Source organism: Bos grunniens, chromosome 29 (genome assembly GCF_055505025.1).
Source record: "Bos grunniens cultivar Pamir isolate PY7600 chromosome 29, Bosgru_T2T1.0, whole genome shotgun sequence".
NCBI lineage: Eukaryota > Metazoa > Chordata > Mammalia > Artiodactyla > Bovidae > Bos > Bos grunniens.
This window is the reverse complement of record NC_141193.1, coordinates 20,533,134-20,553,522: the sequence shown is the minus strand read 5'-3', so window position 1 is coordinate 20,553,522 and position 20,389 is coordinate 20,533,134. Positions and strand designations below refer to the sequence as shown.

The following is a 20,389-nucleotide window of genomic DNA, read 5'->3' as shown; positions in this document are numbered from 1 at the left end:
TTATATTGTCAGAGTTCATTTTTTCCCCCTCTACTGCAAGGTGAATAAAACAAGAAAACATATATGTATTTATCCAGCCAATGAGAAAATACATTGGTGAAGATAAATGGCACTGCAGGAAAGGTATGAGGCACTCAGCGACCCAACATCAAAAAGAAAGATTTATTTTGAAAGTTCAGACGTGTCCAGGGAGCAGTATTCAACCAAAATTCGAAAGCTTATACACTTAAAAAAAATTTTTTTTTGCAGTCCAAGCTAAGATAAATGGCTTGGGTATTAGTGAGAGCTGAGTGAACCCAGGTAATAGTTTGGAATAAAAATAACACACCAGGAATTGTATGTGTGCGTGTGTGTGTGTGTGTGTGTGTATATATATATATATTCATATATATTTATATACAGGCTTTCCTGATGGCTCAGACAGTAAAGAATCTGCCTGAGGAGATTTGGGAGACTTGGGTTCAGTCTCTGGCTTGAAAAGATCCCCTGGAGAAGGAAATGTATACCCACTCCAATATTCTTGCCTAAAGAATCCCATGGACCAAGGAAGCTGGTGGGCTATAATCCATGGGGTTGCAAAGATTCAGACACAACTGAGAGACTAACACACACACACTCACGCACACACTCACACACACACACACACATGCCGTTGGGATTCTGGCATGGGATTTTTGCTTGACTGCCTATGCATTAATTCAGAATTAGAAGAGGATCAGGTGAAGTGTGGTGTCCAATGGGATGCAATCATATCAGACAAAACTGTGCCATGGAAATTAAAGCCCTAGGAAAACTCTTAGGACCATATTACAAATCATGTACCCTTTCCAAAGTTCTTTTAGAAACTTAAATTTTGTAAAATGCCTACATGCACCAAAGGATATTACCTGAGATTCTCTTGTTTGGAGGTGTTCTTCTGGTTAAAAGATATGAATCAGGAGCCAATACGTTTCCTCAGAAAAAAAGGCACATTTTTGTTTAGATGCTTGAAAAATTATCTTCCAGTGATGGAATTCCAGAAAAGGCAGGTCTAATAATGAAATTTTCTCTGTGTAGATTCTACCTCGGGGAATAGGTTCAGTTTTGAAATCCAAGACATTTCTCTTCATCTTCTGAGTTCTTGCTTCATTTTTCTAATTGCTAGTTTCTCATTAAGTAGTTGAATTAAATTTCAAGCCATAGCTTCACAGAAGACCTACTTTCTGACCATGATTTTGCATTTTACATGTGGTTCCTTCTGATTGACTCCACAGTATCTGGAAGGTTTTAAGTACTTAACCTTTCTCCTTGGGAGGATAGATTTGTTTACTTTTCTTGAAGGAGAAACCTTTGGTATATCTCACCTAACACAGGAAAAGTCCTAGACAAGCAGACAAAAACTCCCTTCCAACAATTAATGGGACCAAGATGGTTAGTTGAAGAGTATTTAAGCCTTTGGTACATAAAAGTATAAAGCAAGTATGAGGGAGCTTCCCCAATGTCTATGGGAATGTGGGAAGCTTGGTATTGAGTGAGTCAGCATTTGTATAGATATATATTTTAGAAGAGCAATGAGTACATAGACATATGGATTCTGCCCAGAAAGGTGGTGTTTTTCATAAACTCTACCTCCTCCTTGTCCATTACCAGGTAATATCTTCTACCTAGGTTATGCTTCTTTTGCACAATTCCACCAAGGCTTTGATGTGTTGGCTCTGTCAACACTGCACTGGTTAAAACACCTGGTTAAACCTGCCTCACTGAGCACAACTCCTTAAAGGAGAAGTGAAAATGAATTATTGCCTGTAGACCTTCACTACTAGATGATGGAAAGAAGACCCTGGGAAGTTCAGGTGAGTTATGAATGTGGCCACCTTCTTCTTCCTATGGCTGCTCCTCCATGGAAACCCATCTTTGGGCTCACTAACATGAAATTCCCAAGTTTTCTGCCTGGAACGATGACGCTGTTGGTATATGAGAGAATGGAGGCACTGGGATATAGGTGTGAAGATAAAGTAACTCATATGCTATTGATGTCCTATGGGTTTCCTATTCCTACATTCGCTAATTGTCTTAGAAGAACTCAATACTGCTGGTAAGGTGGGAGTGGGGAGAGGGTATCCAAAGTTGCTCCCAACCATTGTAATCTTTGTTTAATACAATATCTTATATTTTTTTTTTTAGAAATATTTAGTCAATTTACTCAAATGAAGAAAACTTAAATGATACAGAACTGAATATATCAGAAATCTATATACAATAAAAAGTGAATATAAATTAGTCAATTCCATAGACATTTCCAGTTAAGCATTCATACAAATACAGATTTGCCTTTTTCTTATATATAGGAGTAACACATACATACATACATGACATGATTCTGGCAAAAAAAAAAAAGAAAGAAAAATCAGAGATACTAAAAATATTCTCAAGTTTTAAGAATGGTGTAGAATAAGTTTTAACAACATTCTACATGAATGGAAACCCCTGATTTAATTCCATGATTTTATCATGCCAGAAGCATGTTTGCTTTTAATTTTCTTAAACAGATATTGGTATCATACACATTGGCTTATTAATAATTAAGGCATTTTGCATATACAGTATCTCAGTGCAAACAAAAAACTTTTAGTACTGATTATTTGCTATAATGGTTTAAACTTTCAAAGTCTTTTCAACATAAGAAAATAGTAGCTGCACACATTTAAGTGTTTTCTTATAAAACACAATCTTAAAAAAAAGTAATGATGATTGGTCTCTGTGATTCCTAGTAATAAGTCCTGTCTTATTTTTCACATAGTATAAATTATATTCTTATGCAGGATTGCATTAAGACCCAGTAGTTCTTAAACAATGTTACCAAATAACCATATAAATACCAAACGCAGCAAAGGTGAACAATCTTCGTAGTGCACTTTCACCTCATTGGAGCTGAAGCTGCTCCTTTTGGATCTTCTTCCACTTCAATGTGAAGTAGATCGGTAGCATTTCATTAGTGGTTTCAACATACGTTTCTCTTTAAAGGAAAAAATGGTTTTGATTTCTTCCATAGTTCACAGTTCTCAGATGAGATATTTCTGGGGAAATCATATCGTCCAAGGATGTTTTGAATAGCCAAATGCTATAGATGAAGTCTTTCAATGCAACTGTAATAAATAAGCATCTACATCCTTGGCTATATTACCAGTATATCCTGGAACCAAAGTAAGATGGTTTTCCTGTTCCCACAACCCACTTAATTGCTGTTTTAAAATCTGAATATTTCCATAGTTCATAATTTCTGTTTTGGATGATAGTTCTGACCACCACCTTTTAATGACTGCTTGAAGCCAGTTTAAACCAACTATTATATATTCTTCAAATCTGCTTTTAAGTAGTGACTTTACTAGAGGCAACAAATCTACACAGCAGCCAAGTGAGATATACTGTTTTTCCTCCTGTGAACTATTGGTGAGCACGGGAAGGCAATCCACCACAACTCCAAGGTCCTCTATCCTTACTAAATATGCTACAAGTTCACTAATACTTCTCTTTCTCCAGAAAGTTAAAGCTACATTCAATCTCAAGTTCCTGCTGAACAAAACCTGTGCCATTGTTTCATGGTCCTGAGAAACCTCAGAAAAAAAGCCACTATATTTTGATGATGGGCTTTCTGTCTGTGAAGAACCAGAATCACTGGTGTTAATCAAATATGTTCGGCTATCATGCCTTAATTTTTCAGGGAGGTGGCCTGCACAAGCCAGTTCATTTTCTTTATTTGCCATGACACAGCCCCCACTTTTAGGGGACTGCTTTTTTTCTGTAACAAGGATTTTGAATAGGATGATGAACTTTCTTTCTTCTATAGATCACCTTACGTAGTTTACCTGGGCTTTTCACAGCTTGTCCAACTGTTCTAGTTATGTAAGTAGCCAACTGTTTTGGAGATTTCTTAACCTCCTTCATGTTCTTATTAGTGAAATTAGAGATCCTTTTTCTAGGAAGATCAATGGAATGATCCTCAGTATGATTACAAAAGTTGCGTTTTTTAACATTGTGGGTTTCAGATGCCATAATCTCTTAAATACCGGCGCCTCATGGTACTGCGGCGCCTCCGCCCAGCCCAGGCGCTGACCGACTGCGCCCAGCAGCCCAGACTATCCCTCGGCTCCCCGGCCGAGATCCAGGAACGGCCATTCAAAACCTATACTTTCTTTAAACTATTAAAATCTTACAAAATCAGTGTTGAAGACTTTTAAACAGCAATATGTGTGTGTGTGTGTGTGTGTGTATGTAATATATGGCCTATACGATATATAATACATACTATAGTATATATATAATGGTATGTATGTATTTATATATATGTATATGTATATGTATATAAAAGAAGGAAATGGCAACTCACTCCAGTATTCTTGCCTGTGAAATCCCATGGACAGGGGAGCCTGGTGGGCTACAGTCCATGGGGTTGCAAAAGAGTCAGACACAACTTAGAGACTAAACAATACACATACACACACACACACTATAATTTCACAACCCAGAAATAACTATCAAAATTATAAGTCATAATATTTTAGAGTTTTAATATTTTAGATATTAATACTTGGAATATATAGCACAACACAAATAACTGGACTCATACCAAGTATATTTTGTATCTTGCTTTTAAAACAACAAGATAATAAGCATACTTTTTCAGGCTATGCAAACTCATCAAACAGGTAATTTTTAATGGTTGCATAGGAGATATTTCATATAGGGCAGTGCCATTCTTTATTTTATTTTTTGATTTATTTTTTTGGTTGAGTAATCATGAGAGGTAGAAGAAATGACTGTCATTGAAATAAAACATGTAGGGTGGTTCCATTAAACATGTGATAATTCAGTTCAATTATCATATATTCAATAACCATCCAAGGACCACTGCCATGTACAAGGTCATCTGTTGACTCTGAGGCCACCAGGATGAGGAAATACCTATGTTTTCCTCCAAAGAGATTCCACAGTAACAATAACAACCACTTTATTTTGTCTAGTATTTTCATAGTTACACTAAACTCTCCCACATACCATTCACTGGATCTTTGCCAAGGTTAAGAGACAGGTAGAACTCAAGATGACCATTTTACAGATGAGGCTTACAGAGTTTAATGACCTGTGTAGAGCTACCGAGCAACTCCATAGCAGTTTTCTCCGTCCTCCTTGACATCCCTGAGCCCTGTGCTCTCTGCTCCCCCAGCAGGGCTCTCTGTCCCCTTTCCTGCTGTTTGCTTGTCTTGCATCATCTGGTCCCTCTGGGCTGGCGGGTGCCAAGAGGAGGAATGGTTGATCTTCTGCTTCCCTTGGTCTTTTTTCATTCATCACCATCTTTATCATGTCCTCAGGATGTTGCTCTTGTTGAAAATTAATAGTACGTGGACCCTGTAACAATAGCTTATAAAGTGACTGAAAGGAAAAACAGGCTGTGAAGTAAAATCTTTTAGGAAGGAGGGATGGGGAGAAGGATGAGGCAGTGGAAGGAAGGGGACGAGAAGGTAAGAATCTAGGTGATCAAATGGGAAAAATAAAAACATCCAAGGATAGGGACGGAAGGGACCAGTTTGTTGGGGAAGGTGGCTGAATAAGGGACTTGATTAGAAAGGGAAGGGGGACTCCTTTAAGCCACCTCTGCATTCTGAGCCTTGAGTTATTTTGCTGTTATATTTTAATGGGTTTTGGCTGTTTTTTTTTTTCTCTCTCACCGCATTAGTGGTACCATTCAGACAGGAAAGAAAAACAGAAAAATGATAATAGTCAATTTAGGGGGAAAAAATAAACCACACACACAGGGAAAAACCACCAGACGCCAGCACAGAGATGCACTCACCTTTTCGTTCGGAGCTGACACAGCTCTCCCCAAAAAGATCCAAGCAGGGAGGACTGGGGAAAAGTGCAGAAACAAGCACACCAGAGGGCACGGTGGGGAGGAAGCTGGGGGGGATTGGAGGGTCGATCTGCAGCCTGTTGGAAGTGTCTGACTGCCTGTACTCCGGAGGCAGGGCTGCCATCTTCTGCCATGAGCTGGCAGAAGATGAGCCTGGAAGACAGATGTCCACAGGTGTTCTGGATGTCCGGGATGGATTTCCTGTCTGGGTTCCTGGCGCTGTCACTGACATTTCCTTCCTCACTGACTTTGTTGTTATCACTCTTATCACCTTTTGGTGCCCACCACGTGAGACTTTCATTGCCCGCTGAGTAATCTTATCCCTGGCAATGCCCTGTGCCCCAAAGGGCTTGTGACATGCCTGCTTAGAAACAAATGGACAGAGAGTAGAACAGAGTTTCTTGTTTCACTTTAAGATCTTATTATAATTTGTTGACTATGCTACTATGGGTCTTTGATTAAATACATTATCAATGCATTTGTGATCATGATGATGATAGTTTACATTTCTGAGCTTTTAGCTCATCCCAGCAACTCCCTAAACAAGCTGCAAACATTGTTGCATCTACTTTGAATAATTATCCCATGGATGGAGGGGTACCACCGTTATCGTCATTTCATAGATGCACAAATGGAGCCCTGAATGTGATCATTTGACTCAGCCATTGAGCAAGATTGGAAGCCATTAGAAAGTTTTGAGCAGAAGAGTGACATGATCTACTTCATATATTTTAAAAGAATCATTCTGACTGCTATGTGGACTTCAGAGGACAGAACAGATACTCAGAGGTCACTTAGAAAGTGAGAAATGATGATGGCATGGACCAAAGTGGGAACAGTATAATTGATGAGAAGTGGTCACATTTTCAATGATTTGAAAATGTGAATTTGAAATTTGAAATCAAAAATAAATTCTGATGGGTTGGCTGTGGAGTGTGAGAAAAGGAAAGGAATTAGAGATGAAACTGTGGCTTTAGCCTGAGCAAATAGAGCATGAGTTGCCTTTAATTGACACACATACACACAACTGCAGGAAGAGCGACTTCAAAGGGGAAGATCAGGATATTAGTTGAGGGCAGATTAAGTTTGAGATGCCAATTAGATCTCCAAGCTTTGGGGTTAAACATAGGTGTCAGGACTGGCTATATAAATCTGGGAATCACCATGTTATCATGGCAACTAAGGTCATCATGCTGAATGAAATCACCAAGGGAGTGACTGTAGGTAGAGAACAGAGAGGACTGGGATTAAAGCCATGGGCACTCCAATGTTTAAAGATCAGGAGACTGAAGAAAAACCAGAAAAGAAGACCAAGAAAGATCCAGCAGTGAGGTAAAAAGGAATCAAGAATGTTCTTTTGAGCCCCGGTAGCCTGTGTATGTGCTAAGTCGCTTCAGTTGTGTCTGACTCTGTGTGACCCTATGGACTGCAGCCCACCAGGCTCCTCTGTTCAGGGGACTTTCCAGGCAAGAATGTAGGAGTGGGTTGCCATACACTCCTCCAGGGCACCTTCCTGACCCTGGGATTGAACCCACATCTCTTAAGTCTCCTGCATTAGCAGGCGGGTTCTTCACTAGTGCCACTGGGAAGACCCTGGAAGCCTAGTGAAGGGGAAAAAGTGATTAATCCTATCAGATACTTCTAATAGACCAAATGAAATAAGGGTTGAAAATTAGAAGCTGGATTTAATGATATGTTGGTCACTGTTGACCTTGACAAGAGCAGTTTTGTTAAAGGCAGGTAGAAAAAGCAAAAGCAGATTGGAAACTGTTCAAGAAGGAATAGAAGTTCAATCGAGACAGTGAATATAGATAAATACTTTTACGGAGTTTTGTTTTAAAGGAAAGTACGGAATTGGAAAAGGGTCAGTAAATTGAGAGAGACGTAGCTGTAAATTAAGGAGAGTCTACTTTTTAATGTGGAAAAATTGCAGTATGTTTAAAGATTAATGTGAACAGCCTGGTAGTGGGGAAGAATTAAGAAATAAGGATATATGTGTGTGAGAGAAAGGATTTTCTCTTAGTGATATTCTTGAGCGGGAAGAGGTGATGGCATCAGTGGCCCAGGGTTAGAGACTGGGTTTGGCTAGTGATAAACACTGTTCCAGCCTTCCTAGGTGGTGCAGTGGTAAGGAATCTGCCTGCCAATGCAGGAGGCTCAAGTTCAATCCCTGGGTCAGGAAGATCCACTGGAGCAGGAAGTGGCAACCCACTCCAGTATTCTTGCCTGGGAAATCCCATGGACAGAGGAGCCTGGCTGGCTACAGTCCATGGGGTCTCAAAAGAGTTGGACCCGACTGAGCAACTAAACAACAGCAAAGCACTGTTCCTCGGTGCTCCATAAAGGAGGGCAGAATAAGGGCTCAGGCATGAGCAGATTCAGCTTTACAAAAGCTGTTCCACTTGCTGTCAGAGAAATAGGAAGAAAGATTATTATCTAAGAGCTGGGAAGAGGAAAGAGTTGTTGGAAGTTTGAGAAGAGATGGTATGAAGAATTAACTTATTAATGATTGTTGGTGATTTTGTTGTTTTCTACATTTGACACTATTTTATGCCATGAAATGTATCTTTTGTGTTGGATGCACACTTTTTTCAACAGTAAGCTCAGGTGGTGTACTTGCTGCCTTTCACTGCATGCCACTGGCTCCTTTTAGGGCCCAAGTATGATGCCTGTGGATTTGATAGCCTCACAGGAAGACCTCATAAAGCTACTGCTGCAAAATACTCTTATGGCAAAGGGCATTTAGGGTCCAGGTATGAGAGTTGAATGGCATCTTCTTGGTCCTTGGGCTCTTTTTTGATTTTGGATTAATTGGGCATTTTGAAGTTAGGAGTCCTGTGGATTTCACAATGGTGGCTATGAAGCACAGCTTAAACAAAGATATAAAAGGCTGTAGGGAAAGGCAAAAATTGAGAACGCAAATGCTTTGTAGGGAGACACTGCTGAGAGCAGCTGTTACTGCATTTTTAAAGTGCCACTTATTTTAATTGAGGGGCGATAGGGTAATAATACCGTTCAATACTGGTGCACCTTTGTGAGACCTCCCTATGCATGATGTAATGTGTCCCCACGTCTCCAAGGGAAAGAGCCAAGTACAGCTGTCTTATTTCTGCAAAACAGACGAAACTGGGTCATAGACTGAACGTGTTTCTTCCAAGAACATTCTTCCTCTAGATTCCAGATGGAGCCATTCAAATAAGAGTGACTGTGTAGAGTTAGTCGCTGTCGGGTGGCTCTTCAGATAATAGAGGTCAGAAGTAATCAAGAGAGCAATCCACTGTGCATGTACATGTATACCCAAGTAAATAGATTAAAAAGTAAATTTATCCCCCGGTAAATAGCTGACAAATAGGGATATATCAGAGATCAGGGCAAGGAAAAGTTATGAAAGCTACATACGACAAGGAGCTCTAACCAAGAGCACAACGTAGAAACAGGACTATAGGATTTTAGGAACGCAAGAGACTTCAAGATGATGTAGGTTGGGTTCTACTGAATTCCTTTTTCAGCTCCATGAAGTCCATTTCTGAAGTAAAGATCCACCCCCCTGACACACACACCCCAACTATGGTCTTCCTGTACATGTTCTGTCAAGAGAAGAGCCAACTGGGATTGGAGTAGACGAATTGATACAGACAATTGGATGGATGTGCTCAGGTAGGGAGTGAGGGTAGATAATTAGGTAGGTTGATCCTAAAAGTCATCTTGGTCTAGCAGTGCAAAGGAGAGCTTTTCCCTGACGCAGTGAATTTAGGACCATATCAATGGCAAAGTGATTTCCTGTCTGAATTATCTAGACTGGGGCTTCTCAAATATTCATCTGCATGTGAATCACCTGGGGGAATCTTGTTAAAATGCAGATAATGCTTCAGTGGCTCTTGAGTGGAACCCAAGATTATGCATTTCTTATAGGCAGGCTGGTGGCATGGTGCCACTGATCTGAGGACCATGCACTTCGGTGGATAGGATAGGAGAGGCAATTTCCAGGCTTTCATTTTGATATGAACTGCATTTACTTTCCAACTGATTGGTTGTATTCTCTTCCCTGGAGGAGAATTCATTTGCATGAGGTACTTCTAGCTAAGAGGGTCCTCTGGCTGCAGCACAGGAAGCAATGAATGTTTCTCTTTCTGGAGGGCATGGCTTAGAACATTCCATCCTCATCTGTGGCTCTGGAGCCCTCCACTAGCTGCCACCTCTGATTGCTTGACCTTGCATGACTTTAGGTGAGTCACAACCTCTCCAGGCCTTGGGCTCCCCAGGTGATCCTCCCAACCTAGGGATCAAACTCAGGTCTCCCGCATCCCGCTTTCCCGTCTGAGTCATCAGGGAAGCCCCTTGTAAGAGAAGGAGGTGGATATTTCCTGCTCCATTTATGTTCCAAGTGGAAGTGATCGTGTTAAACAATGGGTGTGAAACTACCCTGCAAGGTAGAGAAACCTGTTCTATAAAGTGTATAGCCTTATTATCTTGTCATTTATGCCCAGTATCCAAAATCTCAGCCGTTTCTTTTTTAGTATTTATTTATTGGCTGTGCTGGGTCTTCGTTGCTACGCAGGCTTTTCTCTAGTTGCAGCAAGCAGCTTCTATTCTCACTGCAGTGACCTCCCTTGTTGGAGTTTGGGCTCTAGGGCTCAGGGGTTTCAGTAGTTGTGGCACATAGGCTTAATTGCTCCAAGTCATGTAGCGTCTTCCCAGACTGGGATGGAACCCATGTCCCCTGCATTGCTAGGCAGATTCTTAACCACTGAACCATCAAGGAGGCCCTCAGCTCGTACCTCAGTGAAAGCACTTGATACATTTATATGTGATGCAGATACTGTTGCTGTTCAGTCTCTAAGTCATGTCTGACTCTTTGCAAACCCATTGACCGCAGCATGCCAGGCTTCCCTGTTGTTCACCATCTCTCAGAGTTTGCCCAAACTCATGTCTATTTGAGTCAGCGATGCCATCCAACCATCTCATCCTCTGTTGCTCCCTTCTCCTCCTGCCCTCTGTCCTTCCCAGCATGGGGATCTTAACAGCATCATGGTTATCACTGTGCTCTGGATGCTGTGTATTTCTTTACTTGGACTCATTTGCTGCTTTCAGAGATGAGGCACTGGTCCTCTCCAGATCTTTTCTGTGGTGACGCAGTCCGTCGCAGGACCTCAGAACCCAGATCACACCTGCAGATGAATTGCGGTTGTGATGAATCACAGTTGTTCCACAAGCTACCATTTTTAAGTCCTTAGAGCAGCTAGATGTTTTATGGAAAGCACATGTGTTTTTCTAATTTTCTCAGAATACGAAGTGCTGTTTCCATTCTCCTGATGAGGCAGCAGGGGCCTCAGAGAGTTAAACTAACTAGTTCAACACCACACAGCTGATTTGAAATGGCTATAGAATTTCAAGTCTTCGTCTGACTTCAAAGCCTGACTCGAGTTCATCAGGAGAAACTACTGTTTCTCCATCTCGTCCAGGGATTTTTACAGGAGACTCTAGTGATGAGCCTGATCCAGCACCTTGACCCTGACGACTGGGGGAAGCTAGGCAAGTTGCCGATGGCACATGCCACGTATTTGAAGCTACTCACCTCCATGTGATGAGGTCCAGATTTGGGAATAGGAGAGCAGCCTTCTGGCTTTTCCCAAGGGAGAAGTTTTCAGTAACAGAAGGAGAACAGTGTCCCTCCTGAGGGGGTGAGTCCATCTGTCACAAAGTTAATGAGACCTTCTATCAGGTAAGGGAGAGGTGACCTCCAATCCAGGGCTGAATAGAAAGAAACTAGAGCACAACCCAAGAGGAAGAGCTTAAGGAAATGCATGTAAATCGGATTCTCTACGGAAGGTCAGGGAGGCCAGTGTTCTTCTGGATATTTATCTTCCCAACACTAGTTTCCATCCTTGTCACACTATCTGTATTTTTTAGGCACATTGCATTTGTCTTGCTCTTTGCAGACTTACTTTGTGGGATGTGTCTTATCCACAATAATTCTCAGAAGTGTTATTTCTATGATTTATTGCTCTTTGGTGTTTATCTTACTCTCCCAGTTTTACCTTTTCTTCAACTGTTGTCTAACATTTTCGAGTTTTCCTTTCTGGCTGGCCCAAATTTGTCTTCTTTTCATATTTATTTCAGCATTTGTCTTGTTCTCGCAATGTGTTTCCTTCTCAATTTATCTTTCTTATTTTGAAAATATGTCCCAGAATATACCTTTTTTCTTTCCCTTCCCTGGTCTTTATTTGTCTAATACTTTACATTGTCTCTGTGCTTTGCTATTAGCCAGAAGTCGGGGCATTCTGCCCAGGCTGTTCTCAGGTTTGGTCGGCCAGCTGTTCCCAGGACACGAGAATGTGGATCGAGCGGCTTTGAGTCCAAGCATCTCAACTTTTCAATCCATACAAATGGGGGATATTAAAAGTCCAAGAGATAAACTGTGATCTCCGCTTTGTTTCAGCATAGCATTGAGAGTTGGCAAGAATGAATATTTAGTTTGAAAACAGAAAAAAGGGACATTCCTGCAAACAGATACAGTCCGTTTTTCATTTCTCTTATCAGCATGAGACGGAGAGCAAGGCTACTTCAGGCATGTTTCTGTAATTTTGTTTTTGACAGATCTAGCCTGCCATAGGTTCCGCAGCAATGACTGTAGTTATAACATCAGCATTTTCCTAGGTTTTAATGAACATGCAAATTTAGGTGCTGGACTCAAACGTGATGATAATTTTTTTTATCAAACATGATGATAATACCAATTATGGACATTAACATTTGCAAAGCTACATTTATGGCTTCCAGGCACATTCCTAGGGCTTCTCTCCTTGATACTCACAGTAATTGTGTAATTTAGGACTATTGTCCCATTTATCATCAGGAAACTGAAACTCAAAGAGATCAAACAGCAGCTGGTAAGTTGAAGAGCCAGAACTTGAAAGGGTTTCTTCTAATTTTCAGTTTTGTGCTCTTAGCCCAAATTGTGTTGCATTCATATAATTGTATGATTTTATTTATTTGTTTAATCTTTTGGCCATGCCTCATGGCATGTGGGATCTTAGTTCCCCAACCAGGCAACAAACTGGCACCTTCAAGCATTGGTATTGTGGAATCTTAACCACTGAACCACCAAGGAAGCCTTTCATATTTATTTTGGTATGTGATATTAGATATAATTTTTCAAATTATTTTTCATTCCTTGGATTTTCTTTTATGGACTTCAGGTTTCACTCAGTCTTTGTTTTTCCTCTATTTGCCCTAAGTCAGACTGTTCTCCTAAGCCTAGTAATTTTCTCTAGCCAATGTGACTGGCAAAGAGTTGGAATGGGATGGATTGTGGCTGTTACTGGCTTCTATATCTTTTACAATATTTCCGATCTCTTTTCATGCTCTCCACTCCAGAAAATACTTCATCCTTTTCTGATCATCCGGGGTTTTCTTCGATGGCTGGCTGCAGGAATATCTCTGAGAGACAGAAGAGTAGTAAAACAGCTCATTCGGAAAGCAGAACCCTTCTCTGCCCACAGTGACCAGATTGTAAAAGTGAGGCCTGCCTATCTGAGGATGGTGACTGCCCGGACCTGTGCTCCCTTTGGCTCTGTGCCTTTAAAACTTCCCTGAGCCTGGACCTGCGCTTTGACAGGGATCAGTCCTCTACCAGCGACCCTGCTGACGTTTAATAAATATCCAACTGCTGTCCTGCTATCCCTGAGTGGTTGAAAGGACCTGAGTGCTGAGATCAGACCATTTAGTCCTGAGTATGTTTTTAACACCTGACCTTCCTCCGGGAACAACTGGGAGGGGAGTTCTGTCATCATGCCAACTGGGGCAGCGATGCTCAAACTCTTAGCACATCTGCCTAAATCTCTTATCATTTCAGAGTGAACCTGGCTGTGAATATCTCCTCCGGGCTGCTTTTGTTTTCCTAGCCATGCTGCATCTAGCTCACATGTTCACCCTCCTGGTTCAGATCACACCCTCCTTATTCCACCTCTGGGCTCCTGATGTGATTCTGAAGAAGGCTGGAGAGGCTCCTGTTACGCCTCTCCAGTCTCCTTTTCTCTTCTGTACATTTTATTGTGTCCCTTTCCCTCCCTCACTCTTGTCCCCTTTTCCTAAGAAGGGGGAGAGGTAGGAAGAAATGTATTTCAACAAATAAAAACATATCCACAATCTAATATACTTTTGCTTACACCTCTGAACACTTTCTCCCTTAAATTCATCTTCCAAAGTTATTGTTTTGCACTTTTGCTCCAGGAGTTGGTGCCCATATATCTTTCCTAAGCCATCCATCATCTTCATCTACTCAATATCCATCTCCAAACCTAATTCAGAATTGTCCCCCAGGTGCCCAGAACCCTCCACAGAAATACCCTTCTAGCATTTGGCTTGAGGCAGAAATACTTTTAAGCCTCAGCTTCCTTCTCCCTTCCTGTCTTCCTCTCCCTTTCATTCATTTTTTCCTTTAATTCCATTTATACCTTTAGCATTTCCCTGGTAGGCATATTGGTGGCTCAGATGGTAAAGAATCTGCCCGCAGTGCAGGAGACCCAGGTGTAATCCCTGAGTCAGGAAGAGCCTCTGGAGAAGGGAATGGCTACCCACACTAATATTCTTGCCTGGAGCGTTCTTGGACAGAGGAGCCTGGCGGGCTACAGTCCATGGGGTCGCAAAAGAGTTGGACTTGATTTAGTGACTAAAACCTTCACTTTCACATACCTTTAGCATTTCCCTGGTCTTATGTATCAAAACTGATACTGAACTCTCACAATGGTTTGTAAACTGAATGCTGAATAGATAGAACTGTACAATTTATATATTGATATGCTGATTATGTGTGCTGTGTTTAGTCGCTCAGTCATGTCCAGCTCTTTGCAACCTCATCAACTGCAGCCTGCCAGGCTCCTCTGTCCATGGGAATTCTTTAGGCAAGAATACTGGAGTGGGTTGCCATGCCCTCCTCTAGGGGAACTTCTCAACCCAGGGATCTATGTTGATTATATTTATATGCATATTATATTCAGGAAACTTCGATCTGATGGCTCCTTTTAACAGCCTGGTTGCATGAGCAAGTATTGAGAAAGACTAAGAGGACAGTCATATACCTGCATCCAAGAGCTGGTTCAGTTGAGTTCAGTCGCTTAGTCGTGTCCGACTCTTTGAGATCCCGTGGACTGCAGCATGCCAGGCCTCCCTGTCCATCACCAACTCTCAGAGCCTACTCAAACTCACGTCTATTGCATCAGTGATGCCATCCAACCATCTCATTCTCTGTCGTCTCCTTCTCCTCCTGTCTTCAATCCTTCCCAGCATCAGGGTCTTTTCAAATGAGTTAGTTCTTCCCATCAGGTGGCCAGTGTATTGGAGTCTCAGCTTCAACATCAGTCCCTCCAATGAATATTCAGTACAGATTTCCTTTAGGATGGACTGGTTGAATCTCCTTGCAGTCCAAGGGACTCTCAAGAGTCTTCTCCAACAACACAGTTCAAAAGCATCAATTCTTTGGTGCTCAGCTTTCTTTATAGTCCAACTCTCACATCCATACATGACTACTGGAAAAACCATAGCTTTGACTAATGGACCTTTGTTGGCAGAGTAATGTCTCTGCTTTTTAATATGCTGTCTAGGTTGGTCATAACTTTTCTTCCAAGGAGTAAGCATCTTTTAATTTCATGGCTGCAGTCACCATCTGCAGTGATTTTGGAGCCCCCCCCAACCCCCAAATAAAGCCTCTCACTGTTTCTTTCCACTGTTTCTCCATCTATTTGCCATGAAGTGATGGGACCAGATGGCACGATCTTAGTATTCTGAATGTTGAGTTTTTTTTTTTTAATTTAATTTAATTTTATTTTTTAACTTTACAATATTGTATTGGTTTTGCCATATATCAAAATGAATCCGCCACAGGTATACATGTGTTCCCCATCCTGAACCCTCCTCTTACCTCCCTCCCCATGCTATCCCTCTGGGTCGTCCCAGTGCACCAGCCCCAAGCATCCAGTATCATGCATCAAACCTGGACTGGCAACTCGTTTCATATATGATATTATACATGAATGTTGAGTTTTAAGCCGACTTTTTCACTCTTCTCTTTCACTTTCATCAAGAGGCTTTTTAGTTATTCTTTGCTTTCTGCCATAAGGGTGGTGTTATCTGCATATCTGAGGTTGTTGATATTTCTCCCAGCAATCTGATTCCAGCTTGTGCTTCATCCAGCCCAGCATTTTTCATGATGTACTCTGCATATAAGTTAAATAAGCAGGGTGACAATATACAGCCTTGATGTCCTCCTTTCCTGATTTGGAACCAGTCTGTTGTTCCATGTCCAGTTCTAACTGTTGCTTCCTGTCCTGCATACAGATTTCTCAAGAGGCAGATCAGGGGGTCTGATATTCCCATCTCTTTCAGAATTTTCCACAGTTTGTTGTAATCCACAGAGTCAAAGGCTTTGGCATAGTCAATAAAGCAGAAATAGATGTTTTTCTGGAACTCTCTTGCTTTTTCGATGATCCAACAGATGTTGGCAATTTGATCTCTGTTTCTTCAGGCTTTTCTAAGTCCAGCTTGAACATCTGGAAGTTCCTGGTTCAAGTACTGTTGAAGCCTGGCTTGGAGAATTTTGAGCATTACTTTGCTAGTGTGTGAGATGAGTGCAATTGTGTGGTAGTTTGAACATTCTTTGGCATTGCCTTTCTTTGGGATTGGAATGAAAACTGACCTTTTCCAGTCCTGTGGCCACTGCTGAGTTTTCCAAATTTGTTGGCATATTGAGTGCAGCACTTTCACAGCATCATCTTTTAGGGTTTGAAATAGAGCCCGTTAGCAGTCATCAAAATAGATTGCAGATCATAACTGCATCGTCATCAACACTGTGCAGGCCTGTTTCTTAAAGAGTCTTAGATTAACCTCATTCATCATCCCAGTGAATGGTCTCCCTGCTTATATGCTTTCTGCAATGACTGTCACTCTTGCATTAAAGAATGGAGCCCAATGCCCTGGTTTTATCCTTCCTTTTCCTTCTACCACAGTTAGCTTCTAAGAAAGGCTGAGTTATTAGTCATTTACTCCTTACTATAAACCAAGGAATACTTGCATTTTATAAATGTATTCCTAATTAGGAAGTGAAAGGCTTTGCTCCTTCTGAATACTTCTCAGGCAATAGGATTAAGTGAAGGAGATCTTTTAACTGAGATAAGGAGCAAAAAAAAGGCCTTTCTTGGACCCCTTCAGTCACCCTATTCTGGTGGTGGTGGTTTAGTCGCTAAGTGATATTTGACTCTTTTGCGACCCCATGGACTGTAGTCCACCAGACTCCTCTGTCCATAGGATTTCCCAGCAAGAATACTGGAAAGGGTTGCCATTTCCTTCACCCTATTCTATGTATAAGCAGTTCAAGGCTGTAGTGCAGTGTTCCTATCTGTTGTTTTAATCTGCACACCTCTCCTCTTTTTGGATTACTGAATTGAGTTTCTTTGGAAATACTCAAAAGGTAACTTCTTTATGAAGCTTTATCTGACTTTTCTCAGTAGAGTAAATTACTTCTAAGTTACTGAAGGTCTTGCCCAATGGCTCAGTGGTGAGTAATCTGCCTTCCAATGCAGGGGATGCAAGTTTGATCCCTGGGGCAGGAAGATCCCTAGGGGAAGGAAATGACAACCCACTCTAATATTCTTGCCTGGGAAATCCCATGGACAGAGAAACCTAGCAGGCTGCAGTCCATGGGGGTCACAAGGAGTCAGACACAACTTAGCAGCTAAAGAACAAATTAATGAGGGATGCATTTTTTATAATTCTACTTAGCACTGATTATTCTGTCTGGAGTTGTAGTTGCTTACTTGTGTCTGATTTTTCACTGGATGCTAAGCAACTTGAGTAAGGATCTCTTCTCTCCCTCTCCTCCTTTTCCTTCCCTTCCTACACATTTGTAGAAAATCCTCTACTGTAGGCTTGTGCTGACCTTCGCCTCAAGAGTAAAAATATAACAGGGTCTTGAGTTTAAAGAGTTCAGTTGTCATTGGGAAGACAGTCTCATGCATAGAAAATTATAATGCAGTGTGATGGGGCTATGGCAGATATTGATTTGAGCTCTTTCACCAATTACAGCAAAGTACTTCATCTCTGTATTGGGGCTCACTATAGGAAAGGAAAGAATTCAATATTATAAAGCTTTTTCTGCCTTTTTCTTTTATCCTAACCAACAACACTTGTGAATTAAAAACACGTTTTTTTCTCCTTCAATTTTGTAGTGGAGGTCAATCATTTTTTTATAAGCAGTTCACCTCTCTCTCCTGTGAAACTGATTTGAAATTCTATCCATGGGCAAGTATACTATTGAGTCCTACTATCCATGGGTCTGGTCATGTGACCTAAGCCAAGCCAATCAGAATCTTTCTCTTGGAACTTCTTCTAAAATAAATCTAAGGAAAGAGAGCCTTATATGTTGGCAGTAAAAAGAGTGGCCATGGGTCCAGCCTCATGGAGAAACCGAGCATAAAAAAACGGTGAGAACAAGAACCCAGCCAGTACCCAGTCTCTGGATAAGTCGACTTAGATTAGCTGCCAACCAAGCTCTATCTATGGTCTCAGGCAGTGACTTCCTCATTTTGCCTAAGTTGGTTTTAATTGAGTTCCTTGGAAAACAAAAGAATGTGACTCAAACAAGTTCTGACCTATTGGTTTTCCTCCCAATCTGCCAGTATTTTACTTTCCAATTGCCTACTTCATATCTTGAGTACAAAGACACTCATTTTTAAAGAAATTAAATATGTACTAGGGATGTGTATTTTATATCATTTTTGCAGACTTTGTGTGAGGGCTTACATGAAATAGTGTATTATCATTTATTGATGATAGAGCTTCATTTGTCCCTTTAAGTGTTTGTGGAAAAATGGAATTTGAGCAGGAGAATGCTTGGGTTTGATTTGTGGATTCTGAAAGAATTAGGCTTTTCAGCTTAGAAGACAAATGTCTGATAGCCTAGAAGCAGACATTTCAATATGTTTAATTACTCAGCCACAGAGAAGAGAGATCACAGGACACCCTCAGTTGACATTGAGAAGAAGAGAAAAGGGGAGTGTGGAGCTTTAAAAAACCCAAAACTAACAATAATGCGTATTTAAACAAATATTTCTAGCTTAACTGCTATCCCTTCTTTAGAACCACTGAATCATTTACAGTAACTTACATAGCCTAATTTGAACATTAGATGCAAAACATTCTGAATTTGTGATTACAGAAATGTAGTTTTATTATTATCATCTTCAACTCTACAAAGTTATTTAATTCTGGCTATTTTGCTTTGTTTTATTTCAGGTATTGTCATGTATAAAGAAATATAAGGAATGGTATTTGGTGCCATATTTCTTCCCATAGCATTGAGAAAACCAGGGCACAAAAAAAAGATAAAAGAATTTGCAAGGCAGGTTAAACTAAGAGATAAAGAGGTCTTAGCTGCAAAGGTGTTGAAAAGAGTGGTCCTGGGAAGCTACTGGAAGAGAAACCTGAAGAATAGGGCTTTGCTAGGCCGTAAGGCAATGGCACCCCACTCCAGTACTCCTGCCTGGAAAATCCCATGGACGGAGGAGCCTGATAGGCTGCAGTCCATGGGGTCACTAGAGTCGGACACGACTGAGCAACTTCACTTTCACTTTTCACTTTCATGCACTGGAGAAGGAAATGGCAACCCACTCCAGTGTTCTTGCCTGGAGAATCCCAGGGACGGGGAAGCCTGGTGGGTTGCTGTCTCTGGGGTCGTACAGAGTCGGACACGACTGAAGTGACTTAACTTAGCAGCAGCAGCAGGCAGAATGCCACTTCATGGCAAATAGATGGGAAAAAAGTGGAAACAGTGGCAGATTTTATTTTCTTGGACTCCAAAATCACTGTGGAAGTTGACTGCAGCCATGAAATTAAAAATAACTTGCTCCTTGGGAGAAAAACTATGACAAACCTGTACAGTGCATTAAAAAGCAGAGACATCACTTTGCCAACAAAGGTCCATATAGTCAAAGCTATGGTTTTTCCAGTAGTCATGTACAGATGTGAGAATTGGCCCATAAAGAAGGCTGAGTGCCAAAAACTTGATGCTTTTGAATTATGGTGCTAGAGAAGACTCTTGAGAGTTCCCTGGACCACAAAGAGATCACACCAGTCAACTCTAAAGGAAATCAACCTTAAATATTCATTGGAAAGACTGATGCTGAAGCTGAAACTCCAATACTTTGGTCACCTGATGATAAGAACAGATTCATTGGAAAAGACCCTGATACTGGGAAAGTTTGAGAGTAGGTGGAGAAAGAGGCAACAGAGGATGAGATGGCTGGATTGCATCACTGACTCAATAGACATAAGTTTGAGCAAACTTTGGGAGAGAGTGAAGGACAAGGAAGCCTGGTATACTGCAGTCATGGGGTCACTAAGAATTGGACATGACTTAGAGACTGAACAGCAAAAACAAGGCAGAATGCAAGGGGAATGGCTCTTAGCTGGGGATAGTAAAGCCTGGAGATGACGAGAATGAAGCTATCC

General features: G+C 41.2%; 1 long non-coding RNA gene and 1 pseudogene across 2 annotated transcripts; one reads left to right on the top strand and one right to left on the bottom strand.

The window, feature by feature from the left end:
• Nucleotides 1–2,150: 2,150 nt before the first annotated feature.
• Nucleotides 2,151–4,163, bottom strand: LOC147342225 (KATNB1-like protein 1 pseudogene; annotated as a pseudogene). Its single transcript, XR_015157838.1, has one exon. The product of XR_015157838.1 is annotated as a KATNB1-like protein 1 pseudogene (transcript).
• Nucleotides 4,164–11,196: 7,033 nt separating this feature from the next.
• Nucleotides 11,197–14,040, top strand: LOC147342224 (uncharacterized). Its single transcript, XR_015157752.1, has 2 exons — nucleotides 11,197–11,609; nucleotides 13,265–14,040. It is a non-coding gene; the product is annotated as an uncharacterized LOC147342224 (long non-coding RNA).
• The last annotated feature ends 6,349 nt before the right edge of the window (nucleotides 14,041–20,389 follow it).